The sequence below is a fragment of the Carcharodon carcharias genome, chromosome 9 (assembly GCF_017639515.1).
Source record: "Carcharodon carcharias isolate sCarCar2 chromosome 9, sCarCar2.pri, whole genome shotgun sequence".
Lineage (NCBI taxonomy): Eukaryota > Metazoa > Chordata > Chondrichthyes > Lamniformes > Lamnidae > Carcharodon > Carcharodon carcharias.
The window spans coordinates 168,234,122-168,257,039 of NC_054475.1; the positions used below are offsets into that span (position 1 = coordinate 168,234,122).

The window sequence follows — 22,918 nt, forward strand, 5'->3', positions numbered from 1 at the left end:
TGTGTGAGAGTCAGTGTGTGGGGGTCTGTGTGTGAGGGACAGTGTGATGGGGTAAGTGGGTGAAAGTCAGTGTGTGTGGGTCAGTGTGTGGAGTTCAGTGTGTGAGGGTCTGTGTGTGGGGGTCAGTGTGTGAGGGTCTGTGTGTGGGGGTCAGTTTGTGAGAGTCGGTGTGTGGGGACAGTGTGTGGGGGTCAGTGTGTGGGGTCAGTGTGTGAGGGAGATTGTGTGGGATCAGTGTGTGGGGGTCAGTGTGTGAGGGTCAGTGTGCGGGGGTCAGTGTGTGGGGTCAGTTTGTGGGGGTCAGTGTGTGAGGGTCAGTGTGTGAGGGTCTGTGTGTGGGGGTCAGTGTGTGGGGTCAGTGTGTGAGAGTCAGTGTGTGAGGGAGATTGTGTGGGATCAGTTTTTGGGGGTCAGTGTGTGAGGGTCAGTGTGCGGGGGTCAGTGTGTGGGGTCAGTTTGTGGGGGTCAGTGTGTGAGGGTCAGTGTGTGAGGGTCTGTGTGTGGGGGTCAGTGTGTGGGGTCAGTGTGTGAGAGTCAGTGTGTGGGGGACAGTGTGTGAGGGTCTGTGTGTGGGGGTCACTGTGTGAGGGTCAGTGTGTGAGGGTCTGTGTGTGGGGGTCAGTGTGTGGGGTCAGTGTGTGAGAGTCAGTGTGTGGGGGTCAGTGTGTGGGGGTCTGTGTGTGGGGGTCAGTGTGTGAGGGTCAGTGTGTGGGGGTCAGTGTGTGGGGTCAATGTGTGAGAGTCAGTGTGTGGGTTAGTGTGTGGGGGGTCAGTGTGTGGGGTCAATGTGTGAGAGTCAGTGTGTGGGGGTCAGTGTGTGGGGGCAGTGTGTGGCGTCAAAGTGTGGGGGTCAGTATGAATGTGAGGGTCAGTGTGTGGGCTCAGTGTGTGAGAGTCAGTGTGTGGGGGTCAGTGTGTGAGGGTCAGTGTGTGAGGGTCAGTGTGTGGGGGTCAGTGTGTGAGGGTCAGTGTGTGGGGGTCAGTATGTGAGGGTCAGTGTGTGGGGATCAGTGTGTGAGGGTCAGTGTGTGGGGGTCAGTGTGTGAGGGTCAGTGTGATGGGGTCAGTGGGTGAGAGTCAGTGTGTGGGGCCAGTGTGTGAGGGTCAGTGTGTGGGGGTCAGTGTGTGGGGGTCAGTGTGTGGGGGTCAGTGTGTGGGGGTCAGTGTATGGGGGTCAGTGTGTGGGGGTCAGTGTGTGAGGGTCAGTGTGTGGGGTCAGCGTGTGGGGTCAGTGTGTGGGGTCAGCGTGTGGGGGTCAGTGTGTGGGGGTCAGTGTGTGAGAGTCAGTGTGTGGGGTCAGTGAGTGGGTTCAGTGTGTGGGGGTCAGTTTGTGGGGTCAGTGTGTGGGGGTCAGTGTGTGGGGGTCAGTGTGTGGGGGTCAGTGTGTGTGAGGGTCAGTGTGTGGGGTCAGTGTGTGGGGGTCAGTGTGTGGGGTCAGTGTGTGGGGTCAGTGTGTGGGGGTCAGTGTGTGAGAGTCAGAGTGTGGGGGTCAGAGTGTGAGGGTCAGTGTGTGGGTCAGTGTGTGGGGGTCAGTGTGTGGGGTCAGTGTGTGGGAGTCAGTGTGTGGGGTCAGTTTGTGGGGTCAGTGTGTGGGGGTCAGTATGAATGTGAGGGTCAGTGTGTGGGCTCAGTGTGTGAGAGTCAGTGTGTGGGGGTCAGTGTGTGAGGGTCAGTGTGTGAGGGTCAGTGTGTGGGGGTCAGTGTGTGAGGGTCAGTGTGTGGGGGTCAGTATGTGAGGGTCAGTGTGTGGGGATCAGTGTGTGAGGGTCAGTGTGTGGGGGTCAGTGTGTGAGGGTCAGTGTGATGGGGTCAGTGGGTGAGAGTCAGTGTGTGGGGCCAGTGTGTGAGGGTCAGTGTGTGGGGGTCAGTGTGTGGGGGTCAGTGTGTGGGTGTCAGTGTATGGGGGTCAGTGTGTGGGGGTCAGTGTGTGAGGGTCAGTGTGTGGGGTCAGCGTGTGGGGTCAGTGTGTGGGGTCAGCGTGTGGGGGTCAGTGTGTGGGGGTCAGTGTGTGAGAGTCAGTGTGTGGGGTCAGTGAGTGGGTTCAGTGTGTGGGGGTCAGTTTGTGGGGTCAGTGTGTGGGGGTCAGTGTGTGGGGGTCAGTGTGTGGGGGTCAGTTTGTGTGGTCAGTGTGTGGGGGTCAGTGTGTGGGGGTCAGTGTGTGAGGGTCAGTGTGTGAGGGTCAGTGTGTGGGGTCAGTGTGTGGGGGTCAGTTTGTGTGGTCAGTGTGTGGGGGTCAGTGTGTGGGGGTCAGTGTGTGAGGTCAATGTGTGGGGGTCAGTGTGTGGGGATCCGTTTGTGGGGTCAGAGTGTGAGGGTCAGTGTGTGGGGATCCGTGTGTGGGGGTCAGTGTGTGGGGGTCAGTGTGTGGGGGTCAGTGTGTGGGGTCAGTGTGTGGGGATCCGTGTGTGGGTGTCAGTGTGTGGGGGTCAGTGTGTGGTGTTCAGCGTGTGTGTGAGGGTTAGTGTGTGAGGGTCAGAGTGTGAGGGTCAGTGTTTGTGTGAGGGTTAGTGTGTGAGGGTCAGAGTGTGAGGGTCAGTGTGTGAGGGTCAGTGTGTGAGAGTCGGTGTGTGAGGGTCAGTGTGTGGGGCTCAGAGTGTGAGGGTCATTGTGTGTGTGAGGGTTAGTGTGTGAGGGTCAGAGTGTGAGGGTCAGTGTGTGAGGGTCAGTGTGTGTGTGAGGGTCAGTGTGTGTGAGGGTCAGTGTGTGAGGGTCAGTGTGTGAGAGTCGGTGTGTGAGGGTCAGTGTGTGGGGCTCAGAGTGTGAGGGTCAGTGTGTGTGTGAGGGTTAGTGTGTGAGTGTCAGAGTGTGAGGGTCAGTGTGTGAGGGTCAGTGTGTGTGTGTGGGTCAGTGTGTGTGAGGGTCAGTGTGTGAGAGTCCGTGTGTGAGGGTCAGTGTGTGAGGGGCTCAGATTGTGAGGGTCAGTGTGTGGGGGTCAAAGTGCGGGGGTCATTGTGTGAGTGTCAATGAGTGGGGTCACTGTGTGAGGGTCAGTGTGTGGGGTCAGTGTGTGAGGGTCAGTGTGATGGGGTCAGTGGCTGAGAGTCAGTGTGTGGGGTCAGTGTGTGGGGGTCAGTATGTGGGGTCAGCGTGTGGGGGTCAGTATGTGGGGTCAGTGTGTGAGAGTCAGTGTGTGGGGTCAGTCTGTGGGGGCAGTGTGTGAGGGTCAGTGTGTGAGGTCAGTGTGTGGGGGTCAGTGTGTGGCGTCAAAGTGTGGGGGTCAGTGTGAGTGTGAGGGTCAGTGTGTGGGCTCAGTGTGTGGGGGTCAGTGTGTGGGGTCATGTGTGGGGTCAGTGTGTGAGGGTCAGTGTGTGAGGTCAGTGTGTGGGGGTCAGTGTGTGGGGTCAGTGTGTGGGGGTCAGTGTGTGGGGTCAGTGTGTGAGTGTCAGTGTGTGGGGTCAGTGTGTGAGAGTCAGTGTGTGGGGGTCAGTGTGTGGGGGTCAGTGTGTGGGGTCAGTGTATGAGGGTCAGTGTGTGGGGTCAGTGTGTGGGGGTCAGTGTGTGTGAGGGTCAGTGTGTGGGGTTCAGTGTGTGAGAGTCAGTGTGTGGGGTCAGTGTGTGGGGTTCAGTGTGTGAGGGTCTGTGTGTGGGGGTCAGTGTGTGGGGTTCAGTGTGTGAGGGTCTGTGTGTGGGGGTTAGTGTGTGAGGGTCTGTGTGTGGGGGTCAGTCTGTGAGAGTCGGTGTGTGGGGTCAGTGTGTGGGGGTCAGTGTGTGAGGGTCAGTGTGCGGGGGTCAGTGTGTGGGGTCAGTTTGTGGGGGTCAGTGTGTGAGGGTCAGTGTGTGAGGGTCTGTGTGTGGGGGTCAGTGTGTGGGGTCAGTGTGTGAGAGTCAGTGTGTGGGGGACAGTGTGTGAGGGTCTGTGTGTGGGGGTCAGTGTGTGAGGGTCAGTGTGTGAGGGTCTGTGTGTGGGGGTCAGTGTGTGGGGTCAGTGTGTGAGAGTCAGTGTGTGGGGGTCAGTGTGTGGGGGTCTGTGTGTGGGGGTCAGTGTGTGAGGGTCAGTGTGTGGGGGTCAGTGTGTGGGGTCAATGTGTGAGAGTCAGTGTGTGGGTTAGTGTGTGGGGGGTCAGTGTGTGGGGTCAATGTGTGAGAGTCAGTGTGTGGGGGTCAGTGTGTGGGGGCAGTGTGTGGCGTCAAAGTGTGGGGGTCAGTATGAATGTGAGGGTCAGTGTGTGGGCTCAGTGTGTGAGAGTCAGTGTGTGGGGGTCAGTGTGTGAGGGTCAGTGTGTGAGGGTCAGTGTGTGGGGGTCAGTGTGTGAGGGTCAGTGTGTGGGGGTCAGTGTGTGAGGGTCAGTGTGATGGGGACAGTGGGTGAGAGTCAGTGTGTGGCGCCAGTGTGTGAGGGTCAGTGTGTGGGGGTCAGTGTGTGGGGGTCAGTGTGTGGGGGTCAGTGTATGGGGGTCAGTGTGTGGGGGTCAGTGTGTGAGGGTCAGTGTGTGGGGTCAGCGTGTGGGGTCAGTGTGTGGGGTCAGCGTGTGGGGGTCAGTGTGTGGGGGTCAGTGTGTGAGAGTCAGTGTGTGGGGTCAGTGTGTGGGTTCAGTGTGTGGGGGTCAGTTTGTGGGGTCAGTGTGTGGGGGTCAGTGTGTGGGGGTCAGTGTGTGGGGGTCAGTTTGTGTGGTCAGTGTGTGGGGGTCAGTGTGTGGGGATCCGTGTGTGGGGTCAGTGTGTGAGGGTCAGTGTGTGGGGATCCGTGTGTGGGGGTCAGTGTGTGGGGGTCAGTGTGTGGGGGTCAGTGTGTGGGGTCAGTGTGTGGGTGTCAGTGAGTGGGGGTCAGTGTGTGGGGTCAGTGTGTGGGTTCAGTGTGTGGGGGTCAGTTTGTGGGGTCAGTGTGTGGGGGTCAGTGTGTGAGGGTCAGTGTGTGGGGTCAGTGTGTGGGGGTCAGTGTGTGAGGTCAATGTGTGGGGGTCAGTGTGTGGGGATCCGTGTGTGGGGTCAGTGTGTGAGGGTCAGTGTGTGGGGATCCGTGTGTGGGGGTCAGTGTGTGGGGGTCAGTGTGTGGGGGTCAGTGTGTGGGGTCAGTGTGTGGGGATCCGTGTGTGGGGGCAGTGTGTGTGTGAGGGTTAGTGTGTGAGGGTCAGAGTGTGAGGGTCAGTGTGTGTGTGAGGGTTAGTGTGTGAGGGTCAGAGTGTGAGGGTCAGTGGGTGAGGGTCAGTGGGTGAGAGTCGGTGTGTGAGGGTCAGTGTGTGGGGCTCAGAGTGTGAGTGTCAGTGTGTGTGTGAGGGTTAGTGTGTGAGGGTCAGAGTGTGAGGGTCAGTGTGTGAGGGTCAGTGTGTGTGTGAGGGTCAGTGTGTGTGAGGGTCAGTGTGTGAGGGTCAGTGTGTGAGAGTCGGTGTGTGAGGGTCAGTGTGTGGGGGACAGTGTGTGTGAGGGTCAGTGTGTGGGGGTCAGTGTGTGTGAGGTCAGTGTGTGAGGGTCAGTGTGTGGGGGACAGTGTGTGTGAGGGTCAGTGTGTGGGGGTCAGTGTGTGTGAGGTCAGTGTGTGAGGGTCAGTGTGTGAGGGTCAGTGTGTGTGAGGTCAGTGTGTGGGGGTCAGTGTGTGGGGGTCAGTGTGTGAGGGTCAGTGTGTGGGGGTCAGTATGTGGGGTCAGTGTGCGGGGGTCAGTGTGTGAGGGTCAGTGTGATGGGGTCAGTGTGTGAGGGTCAGTGTGTGGGTGTCAGTGTGTGGGGGTCAGTGTGCGGGGGTCAGTGTGTTAGGGTCAGTGTGATGGGGTCAGTGGGTGAGAGTCAGTGTGTGAGAGTCGGTGTGTGAGGGAGATTGTGTGGGGTCAGTGTGTGGGGTCAGTGTGTGGGGGTCAGTGTGTGGGGGTCAGTGTGTGGGGGTCAGTGTGTGGGGGTCAGTGTGTGAGGGAGATTGTGTGGGGTCAGTGTGTGGGGTCAGTGTGTGGGGGTCAGTGTGTGGGGGTCAGTGTGTGGGGTCAGTGTGCGGGGGTCAGTGTGTGGGGGTCAGTGTGTGGGGTCAGTGTGTGGAGTCAATGTGTGAGAGTCAGTGTGTGGGGGTCAGAGTGTGAGGGTCAGAGTGTGGGGTTCAGAGTGTGAGAGTCAGAATGAGGGGGTCAGAGTGTGGGGTCAGTGTGTGAGGGTCAGTGTGTTGGGGTCAGTGTGTGAGGGTCAGTGTGTGGGGTCAGTGTGTGAGGGTCAGTGTGTGGGGTCAGTGTGTGGGGGTCAGTGTGTGGGGGTCAGTGTGTGGGGTCAGTGTGTGTGTGAGGGTCAGTGTGTGGGGGTCAATGTGTGAGGGTCAGTGTGTGAGGGTCAGTGTGTGAGGGTCAGTGTGTGGGGTCAGTGTGTGGGGTCAGTGTGTGTGTGAGGGTCAGTGTGTGGGGGTCAGTGTGTGAGGGTCAGTGTGTGGGGGTCAGTGTGTGGGGGTCATTTTGTGAGGGTCAGTGTGTGGGGGTCAGTGTGTTTGAGGGTCAGTGTGTGTGAGGGTCAGTGTGTGGGGGTCAGTGTGTGGGGGTCAGTGTGTGAGGGTCATTGTGTGTGAGTCAGTGTGTGAGGGTCAGTGTGTGGGGTCAGTGTGTGGGGTCAGTGTGTGTGAGGGTCAGTGTGTGAGGGACAGTGTGTGTGAGTCAGTGTGTGGGGGTCAGTGTGTGGGGTCAGTGTGTGGGGTCAGTGTGTGTGAGGTCAGTGTGTGAGGGTCAGTGTGTGGGGTCAGTGTGTGGGCGTCAGTGTGTGGGGTCAGTGTTTGGGGTCATTGTGTGTGAGGTCAGTGTGTGAGGGTCAGTGTGTGGGGGCAGTGTGTGACGTCAAAGTGTGGGGGTCAGTGTGAGTGTGAGGGTCAGTGTGTGGGCTCAGTGTGTGGGGGTCAGTGTGTGGGGTCAGTGTGTGGAGTCAATGTGTGAGAGTCAGTGTGTGGGGGTCAGAGTGTGAGGGTCAGAGTGTGGGGTTCAGAGTGTGAGAGTCAGAGTGTGGGGGTCAGAGTGTGGGTGTCATTGCGTGGGGTCAGTGTGTGAGGGTCAGTGTGTGGGGTCAGTGTGTGAGGGTCAGTGTGTGGGGTCAGTGTGTGGGGTCAGTGTGTGAGGGTCAGTGTGTGGGGGTCAGTGTGTGAGGGTCAGTGTGTGGGGTCAGTGTGTGAGAGTCAGTGTGTGGGGGTCAGTGTGTGAGTCAGTGTGTGGGGTCAGTGTGTGAGGGTCAGTGTGTGGGGGTCAGTTTGTGAGAGTCGGTGTGTGGGGGTCAGTGTGTGGGGGTCAGTGTGTGGGGGTCAGTGTGTGGGGTCAGTGTGTGTGTGAGGGTCAGTGTGTGGGGGTCAATGTGTGAGGGTCAGTGTGTGAGGGTCAGTGTGTGAGGTCAGTGTGTGGGATCAGTGTGTGTGTGAGGGTCAGTGTGTGGGGGTCAGTGTGTGAGGGTCAGTGTGTGGGGGTCAGTGTGTGGGGGTCATTTTGTGAGGGTCAGTGTGTGGGGGTCAGTGTGTTTGAGGGTCAGTGTGTGTGAGGGTCAGTGTGTGGGGGTCAGTGTGTGGGGGTCAGTGTGTGAGGGTCATTGTGTGTGAGTCAGTGTGTGGGGGTCAGTGTGTGAGGGTCAGTGTGTGAGGGACAGTGTGTGAGGGACAGTGTGTGGGGGTCAGTGTGTGAGGGTCAGTGTGTGAGGGTCAGTGTGTGAGGGACAGTGTGTGAGGGACAGTGTGTGGGGGTCAGTGCGTGAGGGTCAGTGTGTGAGGGACAGTGTGTGAGGGACAGTGCGTGTGGGTCAGTGTGTGAGGGTCAGTGTGATGGGTTCAGTTGGTGTGAGTCAGTGTGTGGGGGTCAGTGTGTGGGGTCAGTGTGTGTGAGGTCAGTGTGTGAGGGTCAGTGTGTGAGGGTCAGTGTGTGAGGGACAGTGTGTGAGGGACAGTGTGTGGGGGTCAGTGCATGAGGGTCAGTGTGTGAGGGACAGTGTGTGTGGGTCAGTGTGTGAGGATCAGTGTGTGGGGTCAGTGTGCGGGGGTCAGTGTGTGGGGGTCAGTGTGTGGGGTCAGTGTGTGGGGGTCAGTGTGTGGGGTCAGTGTGTGAGGTCAGTGTGTGAGGGTCAGTGTGTGAGGGTCAGTGTGTGTGAGGTCAGTGTTTGAGGGTCAGTGTGTGGGGTCAGTGTGTGAGGGTCAGTGTGTTTGAGGTCAGTGTGTGGGGGTCAGTGTGTGAGGGTCAGTGTGTGTGAGGTCAGTGTGTGGGGGTCAGTGTGTGGGGGTCAGTGTGTGGGGTCAGTGTGTGTGAGGTCAGTGTGTGGGGGTCAGTGTGTGGGGGTCAGTGTGTGGGGTCAGTGTGTGGGGGTCAGTGTGTGGGGCTCAGTGTGTGGGGGTCAGTGTGTGAGGGTCAGTGTGTGGCGGTCAGTGTATGGGGTCAGTGTGTGGGGATCAGTGTGGGGGGGGTCAGTGTGTGAGGGTCAGTGTGTGGGGGTCAGTGTGTGAGGGTCAGTGTGTGAGGCTCAGTGTGTGGGGGTCAGTGTGTGGGGTCAGTGTGTGGGGGTCAGTGTGTGGGGGTCAGTGTGTGAGGGTCAGTGTGTGGGGTCAGTGTGTGGGGTCAGTGTGTGGGGGTCAGTGTGGGGGGGTCAGTGTGTGAGGGTCAGTGTGTGGGGGTCAGTGTGTGAGGGTCAGTGTGTGGGGGTCAGTGTGTGAGGGTCAGTATGTGTGAGGTCAGTGTGTGGGGGTCAGTGTGTGGGGGTCAGTGTGTGGGGTCAGTGTGTGGGGGTCAGTGTGTGGGGTCAGTGTGTGGGGCTCAGTGTGTGGGGGTCAGTGTGTGAGGGTCAGTGTGTGGGGGTCAGTGTGTGGGGGTCAGTGTGTTTGAGGGTCAGTGTGTGTGAGGGTCAGTGTGTGGGTGTCAGTGTGTTGGGGTCAGTGTGTGGGGGTCAGTGTGTGAGGGTCAGTGTGTGAGGGACAGTGTGTGAGGGACAGTGTGTGGGGGTCAGTTTGTGTGGGTCAGTGTGTGAGGGACAGTGTGTGTGTGTCAGTGTGTGGGGGTCAGTGTGTGGGGTCAGTGTGTGGGGTCAGTGTGTGTGAGGTCAGTGTGTGATGGTCAGTGTGTGGGGTCAGTGTGTGGGGGTCAGTGTGTGGGGTCAGTGTTTGGGGTCATTGTGTGTGAGGTCAGTGTGTGAGGGTCAGTGTGTGTCAGGTCAGTGTGTGAGGGTCAGTGTGTGTGAGGTCAGTTTGTGAGGGTCAGTGTTTGAGGGTCAGTGTGATGGGGTCAGTTGGTGTGAGTCAGTGTGTGGGGGTCAGTGTGTGGGGGTAAGTGTGTGAGGGTCAGTGTGTGAGGGTCAGTGTGTGTGAGGTCAGTGTGTGGGGGTCAGTGTGTGGGGGTCAGTGTGTGAGGTTCAGTGTGTGGGGGTCAGTGTGTGGGGTCAGTGTGTGGGGGTCAGTGTGGGGGGGTCAGTGTGTGAGGGTCAGTGTGTGGGGTCAGTGTGTGAGGGTCAGTGTGTGGGGTCAGTGTGTGGGGTCACTGTGTGGGGGTCAGTGTGTGGGGGTCAGTGTGTGAGGGTCAGTGTGTGAGGGTCAGTGTGTGGGGGTCAGTGTGTGGGGGTCAGCGTGTGGGGTCAGTGTGTGGGGTCAGTGTGTGAGGGTCAGTGTGTGGGGTCAGTGTGTGGTGCTCAGTGTGTGGGGGTCAGTGTGTGAGGGTCAGTGTGTGAGGGTCAGTGTGTGGGGGTCAGTGTGTGGGGTTCAGTGTGTGGGGTCAGTGTGTGGGGGTCAGTGTGGGGGGGTCAGTGTGGGGGGGTCAGTGTGTGAGGGTCAGTGTGTGGGGTCAGTGTGTGTGAGGGTCAGTGTGTGGGGGTCAGTGTGTGGGGGTCAGTGTGTGAGGGTCAGTGTGTGAGGGACAGTGTGTGAGGGTCAGTGTGTGAGGGTCAGTGTGTGTGAGGTCAGTGTGTGGGCGTCAGTGTGTGGGGGTCAGTGTGTGAGGGTCAGTGTGTGGGGGTCAGTGTGCGGGGTCAGTGTGCGGGGTCAGTGTGTGAGGGTCAGTGTGATGGGGTCAGTGGGTGAGAGTCGGTGTGTGAGAGTCGGTGTGTGCGGACAGTGTGTGAGGGAGATTGTGTGGGTTCAGTGTGTGGGGTCAGTGTGTGGGGGTCAGTGTGTGAGGATCAGTGTGTGGGGTCAGTGTGTGGGGATCAGTTTGTGGGGGTCAGTGTGTGAGGGTTAGTGTGTGGGGGTCAGTGTGTGAGAGTCAATGTGTGGGGTCAGTCTATGGGTGTCAGTGTGTGAGGGTCAGTGTGTGAGGGTCAGTGTGTGGGGGTCATTGTGTGGGGTCAGTGGGTGAGAGTCAGTGTGTGGGATTAGTGTGTGAGGGTCAGTGTGTGGGGGTCAGTGTGTGTGAGGGTCAGTGTGTGAGGGTCAGTGTGTGGGGGTCAGTGTGTGGGGGTCAGTGTGTGGGGGTCAGTGTGTTTGAGGGTCAGTGTGTGTGAGGGTCAGTGTGTGGGGGTCAGTGTGTTGGGGTCAGTGTGTGGGGCTCAGTGTGTGGGGGTCAGTGTGTGAGGGTCAGTGTGTGGGGGTCAGTGTGTGAGGGACAGTTTGTGGGGGTCAGTGTGTGAGGGTCAGTGTGTGAGGGACAGTGTGTGTGAGTCAGTGTGTGGGGGTCAGTGTGTGGGGTCAGTGTGTGGGGTCAGTGTGTGTGAGGTCAGTGTGTGAGGGTCAGTGTGTGAGGGTCAGTGTGTGGGGGTCAGTGTGTGGGGGTCAGTGTGTGGGGGTCAGTGTGTGAGGGTCAGTGTGTGGGGTCAGTGTGTGGGGGTCAGTGTGTGGGGTCAGTGTTTGGGGTCATTGTGTGTGAGGTCAGTGTGATGGGGTCAGTGTGTGAGAGTCAGTGTGTGAGGGACAGTGTGTGGGGGTCAGTGTGTGGGGGTCAGTGTGTGAGGGTCAGTGTGTGAGGGTCAGTGTGTGTGAGGTCAGTGTGTGGGGGTCAGTGTGTGGGGGTCAGTGTGTGAGGGACAGTGTGTGGGGGTCAGTGTGTGGGGTCAGTGTGTGGGGGTCAGTGTGGGGGGGGCAGTGTGTGAGGGTCAGTGTGGGGGGGGCAGTGTGTGAGGGTCAGTGTGTGAGGGTCAGTGTGATGGGGTCAGTGTGTGAGAGTCAGTGTGTGGGGGTCAGTGTGTGAGAGTCGGTGTGTGGGGTCAGTGTGCGGGCGTCAGTGTGTGGGGTCAGTGTGTGGGGGTCAGTGTGTGGGGGTCAGTGTGTGAGAGACATTGTGTGGGGGTCAGTGTGTGGGGTCAATGTGTGAGAGTCAGTGTGTGGGGGTCAGTGTGTGGGGGCAGTGTGTGGCGTCAAATTGTGGGGGTCAGTGTGAATGTGAGGGTCAGTGTGTGGGGGTCAGTGTGTGGGGGTCAGTGTGTGGGGGTCAGTGTGTGGGGTCATTGTGTGGGGACAGTGTGTGAGGGTCAGTGTGTGGGGGTCAGTGTGTGAGGGTCAGTGTGTGGGGTTAGTGTGTGAGAGTCGGTGTGTGGGGTCAGTGTGCGGGGGTCAGTGTGTGGGGTCAGCGTGTGGGGGTCAGTGTGTGGGTGTCAGTGTGTGAGAGTCATTGTTTGGGGGTCAGTGTGTGGGGGTCAGTGTGTGGGGGCAGTGTGTGGCGTCAAAGTGTGGGGGTCAGTGTGAATATGAGGGTCAGGGTGTGGGCTCAGTGTGTGGGGGTCAGTGTGCGGGGGTCAGTGTGTGGGGTCAGCGTGTGGGGGTCAGTGTGTGGGGATCAGTGTGTGAGAGTCATTGTGTGGGGGTCAGTGTGTGGGGGTCAGTGTGTGGGGGCAGTGTGTGGTGTCAAAGTGTGGGGGTCAGTGTGTGTGAGTCAGTGTGTGGGGATCAGTGTGTGAGGGTCAGTGTGTGGGGGTCCGTGTGTGAGGGTCAGTGTGTGGTGCGCAGTGTGTGAGGGTCAGTGTGTGGGGGTTCAATGTGTGGGGGTCAGTGTGTGTGAGGGTCAGTGTATGGGGTCAGTGTGTGGGGGTCAGTGTGTGTGAGGGTCAGTGTGTGTGTGGGTGTCCGTGTGTGGTGGTCAGTGTGTGAGGGTCAGTGTGTGGGGGTCAGTGTGTGGGGTCAGTGTGTGGGGGTCAGAGTGTGTGAGTGTCAGTGTGTGAGCGTCAGTATGTGGGGGTCAGTGTGTGGGGGTCAGTGTATGTGAGGGTCAGTGTCTGAGGGTCAGTGTGTGGGGGTCAGTGTGTGAGGGTCAGTGTGTGAGGGTCAGTGTCTGAGGGTCAGTGTGTAAGGGTCAGTGTGTGGGGGTCAGTGTGTGAGAGTCAGTGTGTGGGGATCAGTGTGTGGGGGCAGTGTGTGGCGGCAAAGTGTGGGGGTCAGTGTGAATGTGAGGGTCAGTGTGTGTGGTCAGTGTGTGGGGTTCAATGTGTGGGGGTCAGTGTGTGTGAGGGTCAGTGTGTGAGGGTCAGTGTGTGGGGTCAGTGTGTGGGGGTCAGTGTGTGTGAGGGTCAGTGTGTGTGTGGGGGTCAGTGTGTGGGGGTCAGTGTGTGGGTGTCAGTGTGTGTGAGGGTCAGTGTGTGTGTGGGGGTCAGTGTGTGGGGGTCAGTGTGTGAGGGTCAGTGTGTGGTGGTCAGTGTGTGAGGTCAGTGTGTGAGGGTCAGTGTGTGGGGGTCAGTGTGTGAGGGTCAGTGTGTGGGGGTCAGTGTGTGGGGTCAGTGTGTGGGGGTCAGAGTGTGTGAGAGTCAGTGTGTGGGGGTCAGTTTGTGGGGGTCAGTGTGTGAGGTCAGTGTGTGGGGGACAGTGTGTGTGAGGGTCAGTGTGTGAGGGTCAGTGTGTGGGGGTCAGTGTGTGGGGGTCAGTGTGTGAGGGTCAGTGTCTGAGGGTCAGTGTGTAAGGGTCAGTGTGTGGGGGTCAGTGTGTGGGGGTCAGTGTGCGGGGGTCAGTGTGTGGGGTCAGCGTGTGGGGGTCAGTGTGTGGGGGTCAGTGTGTGAGAGCCATTGTGTGGGGGTCAGTGTGTGGGGTCAATGTGTGAGGGTCAGTGTGTGGGAGTCAGTGTGTGGGGTCAGTGTGTGGGGTCAGTGTGTGGGGATCAGTGTGTGAGGTCAGTGTGTGGGGATCAGTGTGTGAGGTCAGTGTGTGGGGGTCAGTGTGTGAGGGTCAGTGTGTGAGGGTCAGTGGGTGAGAGTCAGTGTGTGGGGGTCAGTGTGTGAGGGTCAGTGTGTGGGGTTAGTGTGTGAGAGTCGGTGTGTGTGGTCAGTGTGCAGGTGTCAGTGTGTGGGGTCAGCGTGTGGGGGTCAGTGTGTGGTGGTCAGTGTGTGAGAGTCATTGTGTGGTGGTCAGTGTGTGGGGTCAGTGTGTGAGGGTCAGTGTGAATGTGAGGGTCAGTGTGTGGGGGTCAGTGTGTGGGGTCATTGTGTGGGAACAGTGTGTGAGGGTCAGTGTGTGGGGGTCAGTGTGTGGGGGTCAGAGTGTGTGAGAGTCAGTGTGTGAGGGTCAGTGTGTGGGGGTCAGAGTGTGTGAGAGTCAGTGTGTGAGGGTCAGTGTGTGAGGTCAGTGTGTGAGGGTCAGTGTGTGGGGGTCAGTGTGTGTGAGGGTCAGTGTGTGGGGTCAGTGTGCGGGGGTCAGTGTGTGGGGTCAGCGTGTGGGGGTCAGTGTGTGGGGGTCAGTGTGTGAGAGTCATTGTGTGAGGGTCAGTGTGTGGGGGTCAGAGTGAGGGTCAGTGTGTGGGGGTCAGTGTTTGAGGGTCAGTGTGTGGGGATCAGTGTGTGGGGGTCAGTGTGTGAGGGTCAGTGTGTGGGGATCAGTGTGTGAGGTCAGTGTGTGGGGGTCAGTGTGTGAGGGTCAGTGGGTGAGAGTCAGTGTGTGGGGGTCAGTGTGTGAGGGTCAGTGGGTGAGAGTCAGTGTGTGGGGGTCAGTGTGTGAGGGTCAGTGTGTGGGGTTAGTGTGTGAGAGTCGGTGTGTGTGGTCAGTGTGCAGGGGTTAGTGTGAGGGGTCAGCGTGTGGTGGTCAGTGTGTGGGGGTCAGTGTGTGGGGGTCAGTGTGTGAGAGTCATTGTGTGGGGGTCAGTGTGTGGGGGTCAGTGTGAATGTGAGGGTCAGTGTGTGGGGGTCAGTGTGTGGGGTCATTGTGTGGGGACAGTGTGTGAGGGTCAGTGTGAATGTGAGGGTCAGTGTGTGGGGGTCAGTGTGTGGGGTCATTGTGTGGGGACAGTGTGTGAGGGTCAGTGTGTGGGGGTCAGTGTGTGGGGGTCAGAGTGTGTGAGAGTCAGTGTGTGAGGTCAGTGTGTGAGGGTCAGTGTGTGAGGGTCAGTGTGTGAGAGTCGGTGTGTGGGGTCAGTGTGTGAGGGTCAGTGTGTGTGGGTCAGTGTGTGAGGGTCAGTGTGATGGGATCAGTGGATGAGAGTCAGTGTGTGAGGGTCAGTGTGTGAGAGTCGGTGTGTGGGGTCAGTGTGTGAGGGTCAGTGTGTGTGGGTCAGTGTGTGGGGTCAGCGTGTGGGGGTCAGTGTGTGGGGGTCAGTGTGTGAGAGTCATTGTGTGGGGGTCAGTGTGTGGGGGTCAGAGTGAGGGTCAGTGTATGGGGGTCAGTGTTTGAGGATCAGTGTGTGGGGGTCAGTGTGATGGGGTCAGTGTGTGGGGGTCAGTGTGTGAGGGTCAGTGTGTGGGGATCAGTGTGTGAGGTCAGTGTGTGGGGGTCAGTGTGTGAGGGTCAGTGTGTGAGGGTCAGTGGGTGAGAGACAGTGTGTGGGGGTCAGTGTGTGGGGGTCAGTGTTTGAGGATCAGTGTGTGGGGGTCAGTGTGTGGGGGTCAGTGTGTGAGGGTCAGTGTGTGGGGTTAGTGTGTGAGAGTCGGTGTGTGTGTGGTCAGTGTGCAGGGGTCAGTGTGTGGGGTCAGCGTGTGGGGGTCAGTGTGTGGGGGTCAGTGTGTGAGAGTCAGTGTGTGGGGTTCAGTGTGTGGGGTCAGTGTGTGAGGGTCAGTGTGAATGTGAGGGTCAGTGTGTGGGGGTCAGTGTGTGGGGTCATTGTGTGGGGACAGTGTGTGAGGGTCAGTGTGTGGGGGTCAGTGTGTGGGGGTCAGAGTGTGTGAGAGTCAGTGTGTGAGGTCAGTGTGTGAGGGTCAGTGTGTGGGGGTCAGTGTGTGTGAGGGTCAGTGTGTGGGGTCAGTGTGCGGGGGTCAGTGTGTGGGGTCAGCGTGTGGGGGTCAGTGTGTGGGGGTCAGTGTGTGAGAGTCATTGTGTGGGGGTCAGTGTGTGGGGGCAGTGTGTGGCATCAAAGTGTGGGGGTTAGTGTGAATGTGAGGGTCAGTGTGTGGGCTCAGTGTGTGGGGGTCAGTGTGTGGGGTCATTGTGTGGGGACAGTGTGTGAGGGTCAGTGTGTGGGGGTCAGAGTGTGTGAGAGTCAGTGTGTGAGGTCAGTGTGTGAGGGTCAGTGTGTGGGGGTCAGTGTGTGTGAGGGTCATTGTGTGGGGGTCAGTGTGTGTGAGGGTCAGTGTGTGGGGGTCAGTGTGTGGGGGTCAGTATGTGTGAGGTCAGTGTGTGAGAGTCAGTGTGTGGGGGTCAGTGTGTGGGGGTCAGAGTGAGGGTCAGTGTGTGGGGGTCAGTGTTTGAGGGTCAGTGTGGGGATCAGTGTGTGGGGGTCAGTGTGTGAGGGTCAGTGTGTGAGAGTCGGTGTGTGGGGTCAGTGTGTGAGGGTCAGTGTGTGAGAGTCAGTGTGTGGGGTCAGTGTGTGAGGGTCAGTGTGTGTGGGTCAGTGTGTGAGGGTCAGTGTGATGGGGTCAGTGGGTGAGAGTCAGTGTGTGGGGGTCAGTGTGTGAGGGTCAGTGTGATGGGGTCAGTGGGTGAGAGTCAGTGTGTGGGGGTCAGTGTGTGAGGGTCAGTGTGTGGGGTCAGTGTGTGAGAGTCGGTGTGTGGGGTCAGTATGTGGAGGTCAGTGTGTGGGGTCAGCGTGTGGGGGTCAGTGTGTGAGAGTCAGTGTGTGGGGGTCAGTATGTGGAGGTCAGTGTGTGGGGTCAGCGTGTGGGGGTCAGTGTGTGAGAGTCAGTGTGTGGGGGTCAGTGTGTGGGGGTCAGTGTGTGGGGTCAATGTGTGAGAGTCAGTGTGTGGGGGTCAGTGTGTGGGGGCAGTGTGTGGCGTCAAAGTGTGGGGGTCAGTGTGAATGGGAGGGTCAGTGTGTGGGGGTCAGTGTGTGAGGGTCAATGTGTGGGGTTAGTGTGTGAGAGTCGGTGTGTGGGGTCAGTGTGCGGGGGTCAGTGTGTGGGGTCAGCGTGTGGGGGTCAGAGTGTGGGGGTCAGTGTGTGAGAGTCATTGTGTGGGGGTCAGTGTGGGGGGAAGTGTGTGGCGTCAAAGTGTGGGGGTCAGTGTGAATGTGAGGGTCAGTGTGTGGGCTCAGTGTGTGGGCCTCAGTGTGTGGGGGTCAGAGTGTGTGAGAGTCAGTGTGTGAGGGTCAGTGTGTGGGGGTCAGTGTGTGGGGGTCAGTGTGTGAGGTCAGTGTGTGAGGGTCAGTGTGTGGGGGTCAGTGTGTGTGAGGGTCAGTGTGTGGGGGTCAGTGTGTGGGGGCCAATGTGTGGGGGTCAGTGTGTGGGGGTCAGTGAGTGGGGGCCAGTGTGTGGGGGTCAGTGTGTGTGAGGGTCAGTGTCTGAGGTTCAGTGTGTGGGGGTCAGTGTGTGAGGGTCACTATCTGAGGGTCAGTGTGTGGGGGTCAGTGTGTGGTGGTCAGTGTGTGTGAGTCAGTGTGTGGGGATCAGTGTGTGAGGGTCAGTGTGTGGGGGTCCGTGTGTGAGGGTCAGTGTGTGGGGCTCAGTGTGTGAGGGTCAGTGAGTGTGGTCAGTGTGTGGGGTTCAATGTGTGGGGGTCAGTGTGTGTGAGGGTCAGTGTATGGGGTCAGTGTGTGGGAGTCAGTGCGTGTGAGGGTCAGTGTGTGTGTGGGGGTCAGTGTGTGGGGGTCAGTGTGTGTGAGGTCAGTGTGTGTGAGGTCAGTGTGGGGGGGTCAGTGTGTGGGGTCAGTGTGTGGGGGTCAGAGTGTGTGAGAGTCAGTGTGTGGGGGACAGTGTGTGTGAGGGTCAGTGTGTGGGGGACAGTGTGTGTGAGGGTCAGTGTGTGGGGGTCAGTGTGTGGGGGTCAGTGTGCGGGGGTCAGTGTGTGGGGTCAGCGTGTGGGGGTCAGTGTGTGGGGGTCAGTGTGTGAGAGCCATTGTGTGGGGGTCAGTGTGTGGGGTCAATGTGTGAGGGTCAGTGTGTGGGGTCAGTGTGTGGGGATCAGTGTGTGAGGTCAGTGTGTGGGGATCAGTGTGTGAGGTCAGTGTGTGGGGGTCAGTGTGTGAGGGTCAGTGTGTGAGGGTCAGTGGGTGAGAGTCAGTGTGTGAGGGTCAGTGTGTGGGGTTAGTGTGTAAGAGTCGGTGTGTGTGGTCAGTGTGCAGGGGTCAGTGTGTGGGGTCAGCGTTTGGGGGTCAGTGTGTGGTGGTCAGTGTGTGAGAGTCATTGTGTGGTGGTCAGTGTGTGGGGTCAGTGTGTGAGGGTCAGTGTGAATGTGAGGGTCAGTGTGTGGGGGTCAGTGTGTGGGGTCATTGTGTGAGAGTCAGTGTGTGAGCGTCAGTGTGTGGGGGTCAGTGTGTGGGGGTCAGTGTGTGGGGGTCAGAGTGTGTGAGGGTCAGTGTGTGGGGTCAGTGTGCGGGGGTCAGTGTGTGGGGTCAGCGTGTGGGGGTCAGTGTGTGGGGGTCAGTGTGTGAGAGTCATTGTGTGAGGGTCAGTGTGTGGGGGTCAGAGTGAGGGTCAGTGTGTGGGGGTCAGTGTTTGAGGGTCAGTGTGTGGGGATCAGTGTGTGGGGGTCAGTGTGTGAGGGTCAGTGTGTGGGGATCAGTGTGTGAGGTCAGTGTGTGGGGGTCAGTGTGTGAGGGTCAGTGGGTGAGAGTCAGTGTGTGGGGGTCAGTGTGTGAGGGTCAGTGGGTGAGAGTCAGTGTGTGGGGGTCAGTGTGTGAGGGTCAGTGTGTGGGGTTAGTGTGTGAGAGTTGGTGTGTGTGGTCAGTGTGCAGGGGTCAATGTGAGGGGTCAGCGTGTGGGGGTCAGTGTGTGGGGGTCAGTGTGTGGGGGTCAGTGTGTGAGAGTCATTGTGTGGGGGTCAGTGTGTGGGGTCAGTGTGTGAGGGTCAGTGTGAATGTGAGGGTCAGTGTGTGGGGGTCAGTGTGTGGGGTCATTGTGTGGGGACAGTGTGTGAGGGTCAGTGTGTGGGGGTCAGTGTGTGGGGGTCAGAGTGTGTGAGAGTCAGTGTGTGAGGTCAGTGTGTGAGGGTCAGTGTGTGGGGGTCAGTGTGTGTGAGGGTCAGTGTGTGGGGTCAGTGTGCGGGGGTCAGTGTGTGGGGTCAGCGTGTGGGGGTCAGTGTGTGGGGGTCAGTGTGTGAGAGTCATTGTGTGGGGGTCAGTGTGTGGGGGCAGTGTGTGGCGTCAAAGTGTGGGGGTTAGTGTGAATGTGAGGGTCAGTGTGTGGGCTCAGTGTGTGGGGGTCAGTGTGTGGGGTCATTGTGTGGCGACAGTGTGTGAGGGTCAGTGTGTGGGGGTCAGAGTGTGTGAGAGTCAGTGTGTGAGGTCAGTGTGTGAGGTTCAGTGTGTGGGGGTCAGTGTGTGTGAGGGTCAGTGTGTGGGTGTCAGTGTGTGTGAGGGTCAGTGTGTGGGGGTCAGTGTGTGGGGGTCAGTATGTGTGAGGTCAGTGTGTGAGAGTCAGTGTGTGAGAGTCAGTGTGTGGGGGTCAGTGTGTGGGGGTCAGAGTGAGGGTCAGTGTGTGGGGGTCAGTGTTTGAGGGTCAGTGTGTGGGGGTCAGTTTTTGAGGGTCAGTGTGTGGGGATCAGTGTGTGGGGGTCAGTGTGTGAGGGTCAGTGTGTGAGATTCGGTGTGTGGGGTCAGTGTGTGAGGGTCAGTGTGTGTGGGTCAGTGTGTGAGGGTCAGTGTGTGAGGGTCAGTGTGTGGGGTCAGTGTGTGAGAGTCGGTGTGTGGGGTCAGTGAGTGAGGGTCAGTGTGTGTGGGTCAGTGTGTGGGGTCAGCGTGTGGGGTTCAGTGTGTGGGGGTCAGTGTATGAGAGTCATTGTGTGGGGGTCAGTGTGTGGGGGTCAGAGTGAGGGTCAGTGTATGGGGGTCAGTGTTTGAGGATCAGTGTGTGGGGGTCAGTGTGATGGGGTCAGTGTGTGGGGGTCAGTGTGTGAGGGTCAGTGTGTGGGGATCAGTGTGTGAGGTCAGTGTGTGGGGGTCAGTGTGTGAGGGTCAGTGTGTGAGGGTCAGTGGGTGAGAGACAGTGTGTGGGGGTCAGTGTGTGAGGGTCAGTGTGTGGGGTTAGTGTGTGAGAGTCGGTGTGTGTGGTCAGTGTGCAGGGGTCAGTGTGTGGGGTCAGCGTGTGGGGGTCAGTGTGTGGGGGTCAGTGTGTGGGGGTCAGTGTGTGGGGGTCAGTGTGTGGGGGTCAGTGTTTGAGGGTCAGTGTGTGGGGATCAGTGTGTGGGGGTCAGTGTGTGAGGGTCAGTGTGTGAGAGTCGGTGTGTGGGGTCAGTGTGTGAGGGTCAGTGTGTGGGGGTCAGTGTGTGGGGGTCAGTGTGTGGGGTCATTGTGTGGCGACAGTTTGTGAGGGTCAGTGTGTGGGGTTAGTGTGTGAGAGTCGGTGTGTGGGGTCAGTGTGCGGGGGTCAGTGTGTGGGGTCAGCGTGTGGGGGTCAGTGTGTGGGGGTCAGTGTGTGAGAGTCATTGTGTGGGGGTCAGTGTGGGGGGAAGTGTGTGGCGTCAAAGTGTGGGGGTCAGTGTGAATGTGAGGGTCAGTGTGTGGGCTCAGTGTGTGGGCCTCAGTGTGTGGGCATCAGTGTGTGGGGGTCAGAGTGTGTGAGAGTCAGTGTGTGAGGGTCAGTGTGTGGGCGTCAGTGTGTGGGGGTCAGTGTGTGTGAGGGTCAGTGTGTGGGGGTCAGTGTGTGGGGGCCAATGTGTGGGGGTCAGTGTGTGGGGGTCAGTGTGTGGGGGCCAGTGTGTGGGGGTCAGTGTGTGTGAGGGTCAGTGTCTGAGGTTCAGTGTGTGGGGGTCAGTGTGTGAGGGTCACTATCTGAGGGTCAGTGTGTGGGGGTCAGTGTGTGGTGGTCAGTGTGTGTGAGTCAGTGTGTGGGGATCAGTGTGTGAGGGTCAGTGTGTGGGGGTCCGTGTGTGAGGGTCAGTGTGTGAGGGTCAGTGTGTGAGGGTCAGTGTGTGGGGCTCAGTGTGTGAGGGTCAGTGAGTGTGGTCAGTGTGTGGGGTTCAATGTGTGGGGGTCAGTGTGTGTGAGGGTCAGTGTATGGGGTCAGTGTGTGGGAGTCAGTGTGTGTGAGGGTCAGTGTGTGTGTGGGGGTCAGTGTGTGGGGGTCAGTGTGTGTGAGGTCAGTGTGTGTGAGGTCAGTGTGTGGGGGTCAGTGTGTGGGGTCAGTGTGTGGGGGTCAGAGTGTGTGAGAGTCAGTGTGTGGGGGACAGTGTGTGTGAGGGTCAGTGTGTGGGGGACAGTGTGTGTGAGGGTCAGTGTGTGGGGGTCAGTGTGTGGGGGTCAGTGTGCGGGGGTCAGTGTGTGGGGTCAGCGTGTGGGGGTCAGTGTGTGGGGGTCAGTGTGTGAGAGCCATTGTGTGGGGGTCAGTGTGTGGGGTCAATGTGTGAGGGTCAGTGTGTGGGAGTCAGTGTGTGGTGTCAGTGTGTGGGGTCAGTGTGTGGGGATCAGTGTGTGAGGTCAGTGTGTGGGGATCAGTGTGTGAGGTCAGTGTGTGGGGGTCAGTGTGTGAGGGTCAGTGTGTGAGGGTCAGTGGGTGAGAGTCAGTGTGTGGGGGTCAGTGTGTGAGGGTCAGTGTGTGGGGTTAGTGTGTGAGAGTCGGTGTGTGTGGTCAGTGTGCAGGGGTCAGTGTGTGGGGTCAGCGTTTGGGGGTCAGTGTGTGGTGGTCAGTGTGTGAGAGTCATTGTGTGGTGGTCAGTGTGTGGGGTCAGTGTGTGAGGGTCAGTGTGAATGTGAGGGTCAGTGTGTGGGGGTCAGTGTGTGGGGTCATCGTGTGGGAACAGTGTGTGAGGGTCAGTGTGTGGGGGTCAGTGTGTGGGGGTCAGAGTGTGTGAGAGTCAGTGTGTGAGCGTCAGTGTGTGAGGGTCAGTGTGTGAGGGTCAGTGTGTGGGGGTCAGTGTGTGGGGGTCAGAGTGTGTGAGAGTCAGTGTCTGAGGGTCAGTGTGTGAGGTCAGTGGGTGAGGGTCAGTGTGTGGGGGTCAGTGTGTGTGAGGGTCAGTGTGTGGGGTCAGTGTGCGGGGGTCAGTGTGTGGGGTCAGCGTGTGGGGGTCAGTGTGTGGGGGTCAGTGTGTGAGAGTCATTGTGTGAGGGTCAGTGTGTGGGGGTCAGAGTGAGGGTCAGTGTGTGGGGGTCAGTGATTGAGGGTCAGTGTGTGGGGATCAGTGTGTGGGGGTCAGTGTGTGAGGGTCAGTGTGTGGGGATCAGTGTGTGAGGTCAGTGTGTGGGGGTCAGTGTGTGAGGGTCAGTGGGTGAGAGTCAGTGTGTGGGGGTCAGTGTGTGAGGGTCAGTGGGTGAGAGTCAGTGTGTGGGGGTCAGTGTGTGAGGGTCAGTGTGTGGGGTTAGTGTGTGAGAGTTGGTGTGTGTGGTCAGTGTGCAGGGGTCAGTGTGTGAGAGTCATTGGGTGGGGGTCAGTGTGTGGGGTCAGTGTGTGAGGGTCAGTGTGAATGTGAGGGTCAGTGTGTGGGGGTCAGTGTGTGGGGTCATTGTGTGGGGACAGTGTGTGAGGGTCAGTGTGTGGGGGTCAGTGTGTGGGGGTCAGAGTGTGTGAGAGTCAGTGTGTGAGGTCAGTGTGTGAGGGTCAGTGTGTGGGGGTCAGTGTGTGTGAGGGTCAGTGTGTGGGGTCAGTGTGCGGGGGTCAGTGTGTGGGGTCAGCGTGTGGGGGTCAGTATGTGGGGGTCAGTGTGTGAGAGTCATTGTGTGGGGGTCAGTGTGTGGGGGCAGTGTGTGGCGTCAAAGTGTGGGGGTTAGTGTGAATGTGAGGGTCAGTGTGTGGGCTCAGTGTGTGGGGGTCAGTGTGTGGGGTCATTGTGTGGGGACAGTGTGTGAGGGTCAGTGTGTGGGGGTCAGAGTGTGTGAGAGTCAGTGTGTGAGGTCAGTGTGTGAGGTTCAGTGTGTGGGGGTCAGTGTGTGTGAGGGTCAGTGTGTGGGTGTCAGTGTGTGTGAGGGTCAGTGTGTGGGGGTCAGTGTGTGGGGGTCAGTATGTGTGAGGTCAGTGTGTGAGAGTCAGTGTGTGAGAGTCAGTGTGTGGGGGTCAGTGTGTGGGGGTCAGAGTGAGGGTCAGTGTGTGGGGGTCAGTGTTTGAGGGTCAGTGTGTGGGGGTCAGTGTTTGAGGGTCAGTGTGTGGGGATCAGTGTGTGGGGGTCAGTGTGTGAGGGTCAGTGTGTGAGATTCGGTGTGTGGGGTCAGTGTGTGAGGGTCAGTGTGTGTGGGTCAGTGTGTGAGGGTCAGTGTGATGGGGTCAGTGGATGAGAGTCAGTGTGTGAGGGTCAGTGTGTGAGAGTCGGTGTGTGGGGTCAGTGTGTGAGGGTCAGTGTGTGTGGGTCAGTGTGTGGGGTCAGCGTGTGGGGGTCAGTGTGTGGGGGTCAGTGTGTGAGAGTCATTGTGTGGGGGTCAGTGTGTGGGGGTCAGAGTGAGGGTCAGTGTATGGGGGTCAGTGTTTGAGGATCAGTGTGTGGGGGTCAGTGTGTGGGGTCAGCGTGTGGGGGTCAGTGTGTGGGGGTCAGTGTGTGAGAGTCATTGTGTGAGGGTCAGTGTGTGGGGGTCAGAGTGAGGGTCAGTGTGTGGGGGTCAGTGTTTGAGGGTCAGTGTGTGGGGATCAGTGTGTGGGGGTCAGTGTGTGAGGGTCAGTGTGTGGGGATCAGTGTGTGAGGTCAGTGTGTGGGGGTCAGTGTGTGAGGGTCAGTGTGTGAGGGTCAGTGGGTGAGAGACAGTGTGTGGGGTCAGTGTGTGAGGGTCAGTGTGTGGGGTTAGTGTGTGAGAGTCGGTGTGTGTGGTCAGTGTGCAGGGGTCAGTGTGTGGGGTCAGCGTGTGGGGGTCAGTGTGTGGGGGTCAGTGTGTGAGAGTCA

The 22,918-nt window shown here is 59.0% G+C and overlaps 1 protein-coding gene across 1 annotated transcript in view; it reads right to left on the minus strand.

The window, feature by feature from the left end:
* The window catches only part of LOC121282499 (adhesion G-protein coupled receptor G2-like), a 283,503-nt gene that overhangs the window by 159,208 nt on the left and 101,377 nt on the right, over nt 1-22,918 (minus strand). The gene's annotated exons all lie outside the window — the stretch shown is intronic.